The sequence below is a fragment of the Miniopterus natalensis genome, chromosome 14 (assembly GCF_054644295.1).
Source record: "Miniopterus natalensis isolate mMinNat1 chromosome 14, mMinNat1.hap1, whole genome shotgun sequence".
NCBI classification, from domain to species: domain Eukaryota; kingdom Metazoa; phylum Chordata; class Mammalia; order Chiroptera; family Miniopteridae; genus Miniopterus; species Miniopterus natalensis.
In genome coordinates this window covers 38,430,511-38,445,472 of record NC_142094.1, presented here as the reverse complement: position 1 = coordinate 38,445,472, position 14,962 = coordinate 38,430,511, and the positions used below count along the sequence as shown (strand labels likewise).

Below are 14,962 nucleotides of genomic sequence, written 5' to 3'. Positions count from 1 at the left end.
GTAAGCTTATACCTTTTTGTAACTTTTAATTTTGATATAATTTCAATCTACAGAAAAGTTGCAAGGCTGGTACAAGAAATTTCCATATTCCCTTTATCCAGATCACCAACCACTGGATGTAGATATTGAAACTCATTGAACTGTATGTTTAATGTCTGTGCATTTTAACTATATGCAAATTTGACCTTATGGAGGGGGAACAAGGCTATTTTACTAAAAGATTTCTCAGAATTTGTTGAATCTTCAAAAGAATGCTGTATACTTTATGCATTACTTCCCAGATGATTTTTGGATATGAAACCTAGCTTTCAAGGAAAATCTGCTGCACCAGCATTCTGGAGAATGCCAAGGGGGACCCCATGCTCTAGGGTAGCAGTTCTCAGCCCTGACTACACATTGGAATCACCGGAGGAGCTTTTAAAACTCCTGAAGTCCCAGTTGTGTCCCCGATTAACTGAATTAGACTCTGTAATCCTCGATCCCAGGCATTAGCCTATTCAAAAGATTCCAGGTGACTCTAGTGTGCAGCCATGGTTGTGAACCACTATCTTATAAAAACAGTGCCTCATTTTAAGCACCTGTACTTGCCAAATTAGAAAACGGCTCATTTTTAATAAACATCACCAGCAAGTCCAAGGACCTGTTATCCTCACTTGGAAGATATCACTGGGAGCAGAAGTCTTTTTACTGGCTAGTGCTCACCTGGCTGGCTCTCTGACCTCTGGGACTCTGGATTCAGCCTTTAGACCCCTAGTTCCTGCCTGCTCTTTACCATGTGCCCATGTCTGACTAGATATTTGCCCTTTTTTTTTTTTCTCCAGCCTAGCTCTATACTAAAAAATGGTCTTATTAGTTGTCGAGCCCCTTACCATGTGATCAGCATCCAATGAGAATAAGTCTTTGGTCCCTTGGGCTGTGAAGTTTATATCCTGAACTTTTTCTAGCCATCCCACTTCCCACTGCTTCCAGACCTATTTCTGATCTCAGCTTCATTTTTAACCACAGTCTCAAATTGACTTCTTGGATTTGGCAGCTGATACTGCTCCTTTGGCTCTAGTCCTTGGCTCCAAATAAGACTGCACCTTATGCATCTATCACAGTAGTCTCCTCTACCCTTTCTAGTACCAGCACCTTTCAACCCAAACCAGGACCCTTCTCTGGTGCCAGCTGAGTGAGCCTCAGCTTAAGAGAGGGAATGAGACAGTCTCTCCCTGCCTCAGCCAACATCCCTGTTCTCACTTACTTGTGCAGTTTGGGCTTGCCCACTCTGACTTGACTGGTCTGACCCTTTGACCTGGCCTGGCCATTTTTATTTTGTTGGACATCACAAAGAATTGGAATTAAATGAGAGAAAAATGGCTGGACATGCATTGGGCTGAAGCCATTGTATCGGGTTTCTGTGTGCTTCGGAGGGGCTAGTGTCTGCCCCACATTCCATTCCACTGACCATGTGGTGCATTCTCAGTGTCGGCGGCTGGATGAAGTATCAGAAAATACAGCTGCTCACCCCTCAGAACTCCAAGTGCCCTCTCCTGTCATCTGCCTTCCCTGGCTCCAGCCTGCCCCTTCCTGGCCTGGCCCACAGCTTTGATCCAGGGTTTATCCTCATGTCTATTCATGGTTTGTATGTGTCCCTAGCCTCAAACCCATGTCACAGATCCCTCTGAGGGATGGAGAGGCCAAATTCCTGACATCAGGTTCATGGACATCTGCTATTTTTGACTGCCCAGCCTCCACTCTCTTCTTCTGGTAGCAGCACCCAACTTTTGCTTGGGGTAATCTGTGTTCACCCACAGTCAGAAATAACGTAGATCTATCGTGTGTGAAGCGTCCCTCTCTTGGCCAAGGCGTGGGCAGAAGTGCCAAACTAAACCACTTGGATTCTGTCTTTCTGAATCTTGAATGGAGCAGAGTAACAAAAGCTTTACAATGGCCCAAAATAGTCAAACTTGCTTGTCTTCGAGGTAATGTTGTGCTTTTTTTTCTATCACCTAGAGCCTCTGAACTCCCAAACTTCCTGCCCTTAATTCCACAGCTTTTTCTTCAATTTCCAGAGTTACTTTATTATTATTTTTTTACAATAGCAAAAGCTGCTTCTATTGTTTGTCACCAATAAATACAACTAGTTTATAGCTAACTTTTTTTCTTACGGTTATACAGCATTATTTTGAAAGGGTAATTTATATTCCAGGATTGCATTTAAGGGCTATAGAGCAGAACTAGATTACAGATCTTCCCACACAGCCCTCACATTGTACAGATGAGGAAACAGGTTTTGGGAATTGAGGTAACATGCAGTGCCTTGATCATCTATTTACTGTTTATATTAGGGGAACTGTTTATCACTTCTAATGGATGGGGAGGGGGAGCACTTATTTAACATTTAGAGCCCCCCATACAAAATATGAGTAATTCATTCACCTAAGTTTTCTTGAAAACAGCACTTCAGAGCTTCCAAAGTTAAATAGAGTTTTCTTTTAAAGAGATGTCCTATGATTTATATTTGGTAATTGAATATAAAGGAATTTAGTCAGAATTTTCCATTTTCCACAAAATTCTCCAGTTACAGGTTAAAACAGCCTCTTTCTTTCCTCTGAAAGTAATTGTTGTAATTATTAGCATCTATTATCTCTAGTACATATTGTACACTTCATATGCAAAGATAACATTCTAGATCCATCATGAATGTAAAATATGCAATTGGAATGGTTTTTACAGGATGGAGAATGTCAAGTCTTTTGGGGCCCATGGACTTTGAATAATCCTATCCAAGGTCACTGTTTTACATCTCAGAGCCTTAGTTTCCTCATTTATAAAACAGAGCATACCAGTAATGCCTGTCTCATGGAGACCTAGTACAAGCTGGATGAGACAATGTTAACCACCTCTTGCTTACAGGCTGGCACAAATCATAGGCAAACAAACATTTGTTGAATGAAGCATTTGTGTATTACTTTCCGGGTCCACTTTGCTCTCCCGAAATGCTTTCTTAAAATTACGCAGTAGGCAGATGATTGTAAAACTATTCCTGGGACTTAATCATAGAAAATATTTCTGACAAAGTACATTTGGGGGTATTTGGTTCAGGAACATAGCCACTGATTTTACAAGCATATCTCTGCAGCAAAAAACAAGGCCTTTCTACAACAGGACCTCTTATCCCTTTGGCTTCTTGTCTACTTGGATTGCTCTGCTTCTGCAGATGGTCAGGTTCAACCTGGAAGAGATTGCAGTCTAAGCTCTAAACCCACCATCTTAACTAAGGAGAAAACAGAGAGACAAAGTTTGTGGCTTGCTCAAACACAATGTTAATAGTAGAAAAAGGCTTTTTGACTTTCTTACTCCTTCTGGCCCCAATATTTGAAGAATTTTGCTAAGTTATGGAATAAATTGCCTGGATAAGGAAGTGGTAGAGAAGCTTGTCTGATTTCAGGCAAACCTTCAATCTAGGGAAACTATGAAAAGTGCAAGAAAAGGTAGGAACTGCTGATGGTGAGCACCCAGAATGCAGATCAAAGTTCGATACAGCAAAAGCCACAGCCAATGAGTCTGACACAGGTTTCTTTCCACTGGCCCCATTTACCCTCTCTCTATTTCAGATAATGGATGCATTTTGTATCTTTGTGAAACTGGAAGACACAAAAAATAAGACATAATAAGCTTATTATGATACTGATTTTTTTAAAAATATATCAGTGTCATAATAAGCTTATTTTTTCTATGTCTTAGAAACTTAAAATAATTAAGAGATGGTTTATATTTTTTTAAAGCCCAACTTGACTGTACTTGTTGAAACAAAAAACTTTTTTTTGAAAGGAAAGAAATTTAAATTAGTAAGGGTGTAATTATTGTCCAAATAGATTATAAATATCAATATCCCGCCTAAGACACCTGAATAGTGTCTGGCTCATGAAGGCACTAGATAAATATTTGTTGGATGAATGTATGAAAGATAAATATTTGTATGAGCAAATCAAGTCACTTGTTAATTTTTATGTTAGATTACAGAATATGGAGCTGGAAGGAGACAGAAACAATAGTTTAATCCTGACATTTTACAGGGGAGAAAATGAGACCAAAAGGAAGTCACTTGACTCAAGCACAGACTGACGATTCTATAAGTTTTCTTATTTCCCTGCAAGTTGTCATTCCAAACCTCTTTTTATTAATTGACTTTTAATGCATACACAATCAGCTTACTGACTTACTAGGTTTTCCCCCTCAGTTTGCCCTAATAACTTTAGCATCCTTTCATTCATACAACATATATTTGTTGCATGCTACTATGTGCCAGACACTGTTCTAAGCAGTGAACAAAACAGACCAAAATCGTGCCTTTCAGGAGGTTCTATTCTAGTGAGAGAAAAGCAGGCAAGAAAAAAGAAAGTAAGTAAATATACAATATATCATATGGTAATAAGTGCCCAAATTAAGTAAGATAAAAGTGATGTGGATCCACTCCGAGGTCTGTACTCAAGAGAAATGATAACATATGTCCACAGAAAAACTTGTATACACATGTTCTTAACAACATTACTCAGATTAGCCAAGAAGTCGAAATAAACCAAATATCCATCAACTGGTGAATGGAGCAATAAAATGTGGTATATTCATACAATGGAATATTATCTGGCAATAAAAAGGAATGAAGTACTGATACATGGTACAGCATGGATGAACCTCAAAAACATTATGCTAAGAAGACAGTCACAAAGGACTACAAATTATATTTTCCATTTATGTAAAAAGTTCATAATAAGCAAATACATAGAAAGTAGATTGGTGGTTGCCTTGGGCTGGGAAGTTGGGGTGGTTGGGGAGTAATGGCTAAAGGGTGCAGAATTTCTTTTTGGGGTGATGAAAATATTCTAGAATTGATAGTGGGGATAGATGCACAATTCTGTAAATAAACTAAAAGTCTTTGAGTTGTACACCTTAAATGGGTGAATTGCATGGTATGTGAACTATATCTCAGTAAAGCTGTTTAAAAAATGATACAGAGTACTGGGATGGGAGTGGGCTGCTGCTGCTTCACGAAGGGTGGTCAAGGAAGATCTCGTTGATAATGTGACATTTGAGCAGAGACCTTAAGGAATTGAGACTGCAGGGTCTGTATATCTGGGGGAAGAACATTCCAGGCAAAGGGGAGAGCAAATGCAAAGGTCCTGTGGTAAGTAAAAGATTGAGATGTTGGAGGAACAGCAAGAAAATCATATGGCTGGTAAAATGGTCAGGAGGTAGAAGAGGTCAGATGGTTAACAGGAAAGAGTGGGGATGTGTTGGGGGGACTTGTTGGCCCCAGAAAAAGTGTAGCTTTTCTTAAGTGAGATGGGCAACCACTAGAAGCTTTTGACATGGTTTTTAGACAAATCACTCTGCTACCCTTATAATAGATCAGAAAATCAACTAATTTCATAACAGTATTCTAAGGACCTTCTGGCTTCACTTCTGGGCTTAAAGTTCAGAATATAAATGGAACCAGGGCAGGGGTCTCTTTTATCCAGGCCTCTGAAGGATTGTCCAGTCTTCACTGTCAGAACCAGGGGCTAGGGAGTTGCTCAGAGCTCTGAGGCTAGATTAAAGCAATTCCATCTGGTTTTATTAAAAAACTGTTTTTTTGTTTTGTTTTTTTTTTACTGGAGGAGACAGCCATTGGATTTACCAGTAATTGTATTTGACAACAAGAATGCCAAGCCATAAAGGATAATCTAATATAACTGAAAAGCCAGGGATTGAGATGAGCAGTAGGACCTGATTTCTGAGTCCCTGACAAAATCAAAGGATAGGAGGAAAAGATAAGTTACTGAGTTCACGGACTTTAGAGTCCATTTATCTGTTCTTAACTTCTGCTCTCTCTGTATGTACTTTTTTACCAAAAGGCACTGCAGAATCACTGGGGGTGAGGAGTGGTGGAAGGAAGTGAGTGATGAAGTTTATTTACTTTATTGATGGCTTATGATTCCTTATTGTTTTTCAGAGCTAAATTTAAAGTTTTTTTCCTTTCTCTACATTTTAAATCAAACTGTTTTGTTGTTGTTTTTTAAAAAATACACACATTCTAAGGCATCTTATTTCTGTGGGTGAAGTTTAAGGAGTAGATTTTTTTTTCTTCTAAGATTTCTACTCAGCTAACTTCACTATTGACAACCTGCATTTACTTAAATAGAAGAAATAGGACTGTATATAAGATATTTTGACAGAATGACTAGTGGTCTTGGTACTAGAGAATTCTGTTGTTGGGGTTGAGAAATGCCCTCCTAAGTCAGTCATTCCCAGTTTCTCAGATGGCACTCAACAGGTAATTAGGAAATGCTAGCTGAATGTATGGATTTATAAAGCATGAGGTATGTACTTTTATACAACTCCTAAAATGAGCTATTCAGAATGCAACCAATAAAACCAGGCACACTCTAGAAAAAGATCTAGATAATTAAGATGAATAAAAACGTTGTAGAGTTATTACTACCCTGAGTGTGTCCATTATTTTTAAAAGGATCAAGACACGTTTGGGGAAAGATCCCATGGCTAGTTTTATCAGGCCATCCCAGGGGTTGGATCCATGGCATCAGGGACCAAACTGAATAGACTAGAAATGTTGGAGCTCATGGAGCCAGGCCGAGGAGGTGTGGCATTGACACAATAAGGGTTTGGGAGTGAAGGTTGCCAGGAACCTGGTTAGTAGTCTGAACAAGGAGCCAGCTCTTAGCTTTTCCTTTCCCATCTTCAGTGTACTTGTTTCGCTCGTTGCCTCTCTACTCCTCTTTCCCTCTCTCCTATTCTTTTCCTGCCATTCCATTTTCTCTGTCTCTCTCCATGTATGTTATTATACTAAAAAAAGCCAGTTATATTGGTTGTTGTATTTACTGAATAAAGTTTTATGTTCGTGTGTTTATTTTTTTCATTTATTCCCTTGCAAATTGCTGAGACAGGAAAACAAAAACAAAAAACTTTCTCCATTGACTCCAAATCAATACAGAAATGCTCAGAAAGATTCCTTTGGTCAAGAAGAAAAGTGGTGAATTAGAAAGGCCATCCTTTTTATGTAGGTTATATAATAGAAATTGATTTTTGATAAGGAAGTCAGCAGCTGCAAGTATTGAAGTTCAGCTCTCATGAGAAATAGTTGCTCTATTTTAGGGTTCTTGCCAAAGCTGGAACAGGTGCTAATTTTTTTTTCTTTTTTAATAACTCATAGCTCACAGGGTTTAACTGGCTAGAAGGAGGCCCACACTCAACAGACTTATGCCCAAATGGCCTGTTGTTCAGGCAGCACAGTGCTGTTCAGGCAGGCTTGATGCTCTGATAGAGTTCCCAAAGCCCTTCTGGAATAGTTGGCTAGGCAGAATCCTACCCATATTAAAATTAGAATCACACCTGCCACGTCCAGCATGTGTTAAGTTTCTGAAAATACTAGAGAAGGAAGATGGCAAAAGTTTCCATACCAATGTCCTTAAAGAGACTGCTGTCCTAGGACAGTGCGGATGGGGGTGAAAGGGATGGGAGTGGGAATAATCAATGGCCTTTGCTTCTAAAATCTAATTAGTGCAGGACTATGGGAATCCTTTGAGGCAATTTGTGGTAAAACATCTGTTTACCCCTCTTTATTTTATGGTTTCCAAACATAAGCTTCATTTTGCCAAACTTGAGTTGCTTTTTTACTTAAAGGAACTTTCTTTACTTTGAATTTCAAATTACAACATTTTATTTTGAAGCATAGGTTAATTAACCTCAAAGATAAATAGCTTGGATTTTAGAGATTCACTTTGGGGACTTTGTGTTGTCTATTGATTTTGTGCCAGGAGGATCATAGAGAAGGTGGCGGGAGCTGGGTGAGGGATTGGGACATCTGTAATAGTGTCAACAATAAAAAAGGGGGGGGGGATGAGGGAAGAAGGGAGAACCTGCCTGCACTTCTCAGTGATACTGTTCCAACTCTGTGTGACTTTGTCTCGTAATTTAAGGCCGCTCATTCCACAAGGCATGTGGGTCACACTTGGAAACACTCTCCCCTCAAGGCTTCCTTGGAGAGTGAAATTAAGTGAAGAGCAGGTCTGGCCTGGGAGCTACTGATTGTCCACTTTTGATAAAGCTTTTGACCTGGACCCAGGATAGCTCAGAAGAGCAATGGAAGTATTTGGCTTCTAGTGTCTTAGTTCACACAGTGATTCAGAAGTGGACACCTGTGGCTTTGCTGGCCTAGCATTCAATGCCCCTTTTTTCTAGAACATCACCCTGATTTTCCTTAGAGAACTAAACTTAAACTCTTATTCCATGTGATTTGGGTGAAGGTCATAAGTCTCAGATCTGCCCATCAGCATTTCTCATCCTCTTTGACCACTGAAGTCAATTCAATGATGTTTAGTAGCAGAAGTGTATAGACCATTTGGGCAAAAATATCTTTATTTCTGCTGAACCTAGAGAGCTATGTGGGGCCATCATATGGAGAGTCAGCTTAAGAGAGAAAGTAAAGCCAACATAGAAGAAGACAGGGGTGGTGGGAGAGATAGAGAAAGGAAGGGGAGGGGAGGGTCCAGATCCTGATGACATAGATGGAACCCTTGGATCCAACTATACCTGAAGCAAGTATACCCTTTGACTTTATAGTTAAACATACTGATTTTCTTTGTCACTTAGGCAGTTTGATCTGGATATATTATCATTTGGAATTCAAAGAGTCCTGATTGAACTTTGTCATTTAATTTAAGAACTTAATAAACATATATTGAGCAACTAATATGTTCCAGAGTTTATGGTAGGAAGTGCTAGGGATACAGAGTTGAGCGAGGTGATTTCTTTATAAATTAAAATTTTGAAAACTTAACCTTTTATTAGCAATTTAATACATTTTTACTCTTTCTCTGTTTCACACACACACACACACACACACACACACACACACACACACACACACACACATCCTTTTTTCAAATTTAACATTTAAGTTGAAGAGAGTAGTTTGAAGAGATCAAGATCTTTACTGCTAATGTGTATCTCCTTAGAATTGGGACAGTTTCTGCCCTGGCCAGTGTGGCTCAGTTGGCTGGGCATCGTCCTGTACACCAAGAGTTTGCCAGTTTGATTCTGGGTCAGTGCACATGCCTGGGTTGTGGGCTCAATCTAGTAGGGGACATATAGGAGGCAGCTGAATGATGTTTCACTTTCACATAGATGTTTCTCTCTCTCTCCCTCTCCTTTCCTCTTTCTAAAAATCAATAAAGAAAAACAAAGAATTAGGACAGTTTCTTACTATCAAATTCAAAAATTTAATATTGATCCAATATTATTATCTAATATAGTCTATATTGAAATTTCAATATTAAATATAACATTACTTTTCTTCACCAATCCAGGATTTAATACAGGACCACACATTGCATTTAGTTGCCATGTCTCTTCAGTCTTCTTTAATCTGCAGTGATTTGTCAGCCTTTCACTGTTCTTCATGCCTATTGTTTTATAGACTGTTCCTCACTTTGGGTTTGTCTGAGTGCCTTCTTAGGACTTCACTGTGATTATGCATTCTTGGCAGGGATACAACATAAATGTTATGTGTCTCCTTCAGTGCATCTCATCAGGACTCAAGGAATCATCTGATGTTGCATCATCCCTTCTTTGGGTGATGCTAATTTTAATCACTTGGCTAAAATATTATCTACCTTATTTTGGTAAAGGTACTATTTCTTTTATTTCTTTTCTCTTTTTTTGTGTGATCAATAAGTAATCTGTAAGAAGATGCTTTGAGCCTGTATATGTACTCTGACCAGAGTCCCCAACTAACTTTTGCCCCATAATTTTAGCATCTATTGATGATATGTGCCCGAATGGTGGTTGAAAAATGGTGATTTTAAAAACTCTGTTGTTCCCCAGACATTTTCCTGTTGGCATTCTTCTGCAAATAAGAACTTTCTTATTTATGTCTGTGGACTCATGGAATCCCTTTTTTTTTCTTTCCATTTTTGAAATAAATTCAAACTTAAAGAAAGGTGCAAAAACAGAACAAATTCTTCCCCCCTGAACCATCTGAGGAAAAGTTGCTGACATAATGTCCATTTCCCCTGAATATTTTCTAATTTCTATAAACCAGGACATTCTCCTACATAACCATAACACAACCTTTAAAATCAGGAAGTTAACATTGATAATTACTGTAATCTAATCCATAGATCCAATTCATATTTCTCCAGTTGTTCCTTGAAGGTCCTTTGTTGCAAAAGGATCCAATCCAAGAATACATGTTGCACTTACTTACTGTGTCTGTTTCTCTTTCCTTGAATTTATTACCTTGACACTCCTGAAGGTCAGTTATTTTGTAGAATGTCTCTTAATTTCCCTTTGTCTTATGGCTCCTTAAGATAGATTCAGGTGGACTGTTTGCTGAGTGCATTAGTATCCTGCTGAGACTCAGGCCACCATCATGTCCCCCTACCTGGATGCCCCCAACATATCTCTATTCTTAAGGAATGTGGATGAAGATACCAAGTCTGAAGATTTATGATGCAAATTTGGTCATTATGGCCCTATAGTTGATGAGTATGTTCCAGTTGATTTTTACGCTTGCCATCCAAGAAAATTTGCTTATGTTCAATTTGAAGATGTTCATGATGCCAAAGATACTTTACATAATTTGGACAGAAAATGAATTTGTGGTCACCAAACTGAAATATAGCTTGCACAGCAGGAATAGAAGACTCCAAATCAGGTAAAAGCCAAAGAAGGGAAGAATGTGTACAATTCTTCAGGCTATGATGATTATGACAGATATGGATGTTCTAGAAGCCACAGTTATGAAAGGAGATTGAGAAGTTGGTCCTTTGATTAAAACTATAGAAGATCTTATAGTCCTAGAAACAGTAGACTGACTGGAAGACCACATATAACAGAAGCCATTCCAACAATGATAGATTCAAACACCAAAACTGATCCTTTTCAAGATCTAAGTCCAATTCAAGATCACTGTCCAAGTCCCAGCCCAAGAAAGAAATGAAGGCTAAATCACTTTCTAGGTCTGCTTCTCACACCAAAACTATAGGCACCTCTATAACATTCCCAAATACGTTGTAAGTCTGGCTCAAGATATGAAAAGGAATCAAGGGGAAAAGAAACACCTAGATCCAACTCTCAGTCAAGTCTATGTCTAGGTCAAAATCTAGATCAAGGTCTTGGACTAGTCCCAAGTCATGTGGCCACCTATAGTATAAACCATGCTATTTTTAGTCATGTATCATTCATTTATTCATAGTTTGGTTCACTTAATTATCAGGAATACAATGGTACAATGATGCTTACAAAACACTTGTCAGTTTTCCCTGTACCAGGGCAATGGTTGTAATTAAAATGATATGCTTATTGCTATTGGGTTGTGATTACTTATAGACCTTTTCAGCCATTTAAATAGTAAATCTATACCTGTGTACTTTAAATCATGACTTTATAATGATTCCTCTCATTGGAGTCCAAGGTTCTTCATCTCCCCCCCATTTCATATCTGCATATTCATGTTCCAATAGTGAAAGCTCTGATTTCTAAAAGCTTCAATATAAGTTTAGTCATTTGCTCTATCCTACGATATTTATAAAATATTTTGAGAATTTCTACACCCAAAACTCTTCCAATAACAAACCTACTGAGCAAAATTCAAGATTTACTTATAGTTCTTTTTGTCTTTAGACTATGTTTCTATGTTCACAATCCTAAATTAGCTTCTTCCCTTGCAGTATATTATCCATTTGATATACAGCTCAATATATTTGTTTGCATTCAGTTTTGGTGTTGATTTAATTTTTTGAATATGTGAAAATATTAGCATAGTTTCAAAAGTCAAATCTATACAAAAAAGGTTCACTTAGGGAAGTGAAACTACTTCCTCTTTCCCTTCCACCCCTTTCCTACTCTCCTTCTGTAGGGGACATTATCTTAATTTCAGATTTATCCCTCTTGTGATTCTTTTTGCAAAAATAATCTGATCCATGCACTTTTATTTACCTAATTTCTCACACATATATTATAAATTTTCAACTTACCTTTTGAAAGTTAACTTTGTATCCTAGAAATCATGTCTTTCAGTATTAAAGAGCTCTTTCTTATTTTTTTAGTAATAACTTCATTGAGATACAACTCACACACCAAACAACTCATCCATTTAAAGTATGAAATTCAATGGTTTTCAATATATTCAGAGTTGTGTGACCATCACCACAGCCCATCCTAGAATATTTTCATCACCCCCAAAAGAAACACTGTACCCTTTAGCAGTCACTCATCATTCCCCTAATTCCGTCAACCCTAAGAAACCACCAATATATTTTCTGTCTCTGTAGTTTTGCCTACTCTGAACCTTTTCTTTAAATGGAATCATACAAAGTGTAGTCCTTTGCAACTGAATTCTTATAATGTTTTCAAAGTTCATCCATGTTGTATCATGTATCTGTATTTCTGTTCTTTTTATTGCCAAATAATATTACCTTGTATGGATATACCCCATTTTGTTGCACCATTCTTCAGTGATGGACACTTGAGTTGTTTCCACTTTTTAGCTATTATGAGTAATGCTGCTGTGAACATACCTATACAAGTTTTGGTATGAACAAATTCTTCCAATTCTCTTGGCACTATACCTAGGAATGGAATTACTGGATCATCTATGTTTAATTTCTTGAGGAACTGCCAGATTGCTTTGCACCTTTTCACAATCCCACCCAAATGTATGAAGGTTTTGATTTCTCCACATTCTTCCCACCATTTATTATTATCTGGCTTCTCTACTATAGCTGTCCTTCTGGATATAAAGTGGTATCTCACTGTGGCTTTGATTTTCGAATCCCTGATGCCTGATGATTCCTCCTTCTCTTTGATGGCAGCATAGCACGTCTTTGTGTGGATGCATCATGATGAGCAAGGCAGTTTCTTGCAGTCTTTTGCCCTCTGAGGAACTCATTGACCAGCAGGAGAGACAGACTGCTATACTAATAATTAGAACATATTGCTGGTACAATTAGTTAAGTAAGAACAGGGCACTCCAGAAGTAGAAAAGAGAGAGAAACTCACTCTAAGAAATAAAAGGCCTAAAAGAGGGGCGATTCTGAAAGGATAACTTGGAGGTGGGGAGAAGAGCATTTGAGAAGGCAGAGGACCATCAAAGGGCTTATGTGCTGAAAGAGATACATCTTTCCTTCTCCAGTTTCATTATTCTTACATAACATGCAACCTACTTATGAGAGCGGATCTTTTTTTTTCTGTACAGATTATTTTTATTTTTCCTAACAATACAGGAAGTCAGTGAAGGACTGGCAGGAACTTAGAATTGTCTGTGGTCATGTTGGCATGCCAATAAATAAAGGCACAATAAAACAAAACATGGACTGCCATGATATGTCTAAATTATAATTAAATACCTTATAACCCATGCCAAGTTGTTCTCTTAGTGGATATAAATACATAATGAGAATATAGATTTATTTTGCTGGCATCTGACCATAATGAAATAAACTTGGATTGTTTTCAGTTCCTTAATCAGCTTCCAAATGCCTGCTAGGTAAGTCACAAGTTGACTGGTATGTCTATGGGAAGAGGAGTAGAGTCTTGATATATCCCCAGTTTGCATGTGGCTGGCTTGGCTAGGGGAATCCTGCATCTCATCAAGTGGACTCACTCCTCTCTTTCTTTTCAAGGGGTCTGTCTAGGTGCCAGGTCTGGACCATTGAGAGTCAAATTCATTCTGCCACCATCCCAGGTGCCTGGTTGTACAGGAGGAGATCCGGTTCCTAATCTGGTTTCCAAGTCTTCCTTGTTGGATCAGCTGTGGGCTTTTGTCTAGTTTATGATGGTCCTCTGTTTGACTCTTCCCAGGGACTATGGAGAGGAGTGAGGTCAAGGGTAAACAGAAAAGCCAACCCCAGTTCCTCTGGCCCCTCTGCCCTTTTACCATGAACTGTTCATTTGTTTCAGAATTCCATTCTCAAATTCTGCTAGGATGATGTCTGCTAATTCCTAGTGTTGATACTTGCCTTAACCAGAAGAACATGGAATCCTCTTGTTTTCTTTAGTTTGGCACATCCTGACCCCAGACCTAACAAATGCTTGGATGAGATTGTTTCATTCAGTCTACCTCTGATGGAGATGACCCCAAAAGTCCCCCAAACCAATAGTTAAAATGGAGAAAGGGATGGAACTGGAGGTATTTGGGGATAAAAAACTTAATGTTTCATTTCTCTGTACTCTACATTTTTTTTAACCAAATATATATATTACTTTAATGAAAAAGAAGGAAAAATAAATGCACTATGAATTCTACCCTGGAAAGGCAGCACTTCTTTCAGATCAGGTTAGCATTACACCCTCTGGTGGTTTTCCTCAGAGGCCAGCAGCAGGAATCTCCTCTGACTGTTAACATTTGCCTTTTCTTGTTCTTAACTTTAAGACCTTCTGTCCCTTTTCCATGCAGATGTCAGAAAAGAAGAAAAATGGATATGACTGAGGGCATCTCCCTTTTGGAAATGGACACTCACTGTGAGATCATGCAGTGCAGTGGCTAAGATCGGAGTATGTAGGCCTTAGGCAGATGAGACTAGGAGGTCCTGACAATCTACCCTTGGCTCAGCAAGACCTCAGAGAAAAGCATCCTTCAACTTAGCCCCAAGTGGTTTTTGCTTCTCTTTTGTTTAAAACAGTAATAATCCATAATGTTTATTTATCATTAGGCATTGTGTGAAACACTGCTTTCATGATCTCATGTACTTCTTGCTACATATCTGTTATTTGGGGACTAATAAACCCATTTCACAGGTGAGGAAACTGAGGTTCATAAAAGCGATGTAGCTTGCTCAAGGTCATCTAGCTAAAGATGAAGATAGGATTCAACCTGGGTTGATCTGTCTCCCAAGCTAGAACCATTTAACCACCATGCTATCCTGCTCTTTGTTTGGTATAACACATTTTTTAGATGTATATTGTAACATTATGAAAT

The 14,962-nt window shown here is 38.4% G+C and overlaps 1 long non-coding RNA gene and 1 pseudogene across 1 annotated transcript in view; both read left to right on the top strand.

Moving 5' to 3' along the window:
- LOC148091552 (uncharacterized) overlaps positions 1-14,744 on the top strand; it is a 36,505-nt gene extending 21,761 nt beyond the window's left edge. The window contains exon 3 of the long non-coding RNA XR_015715640.1: positions 14,441-14,744. This is a non-coding gene — a long non-coding RNA (uncharacterized LOC148091552). The remainder of the gene's footprint in view (positions 1-14,440) is intronic.
- Positions 9,454-11,228, top strand: LOC107543249 (uncharacterized; annotated as a pseudogene).
- Positions 14,745-14,962: the final 218 nt, after the last annotated feature.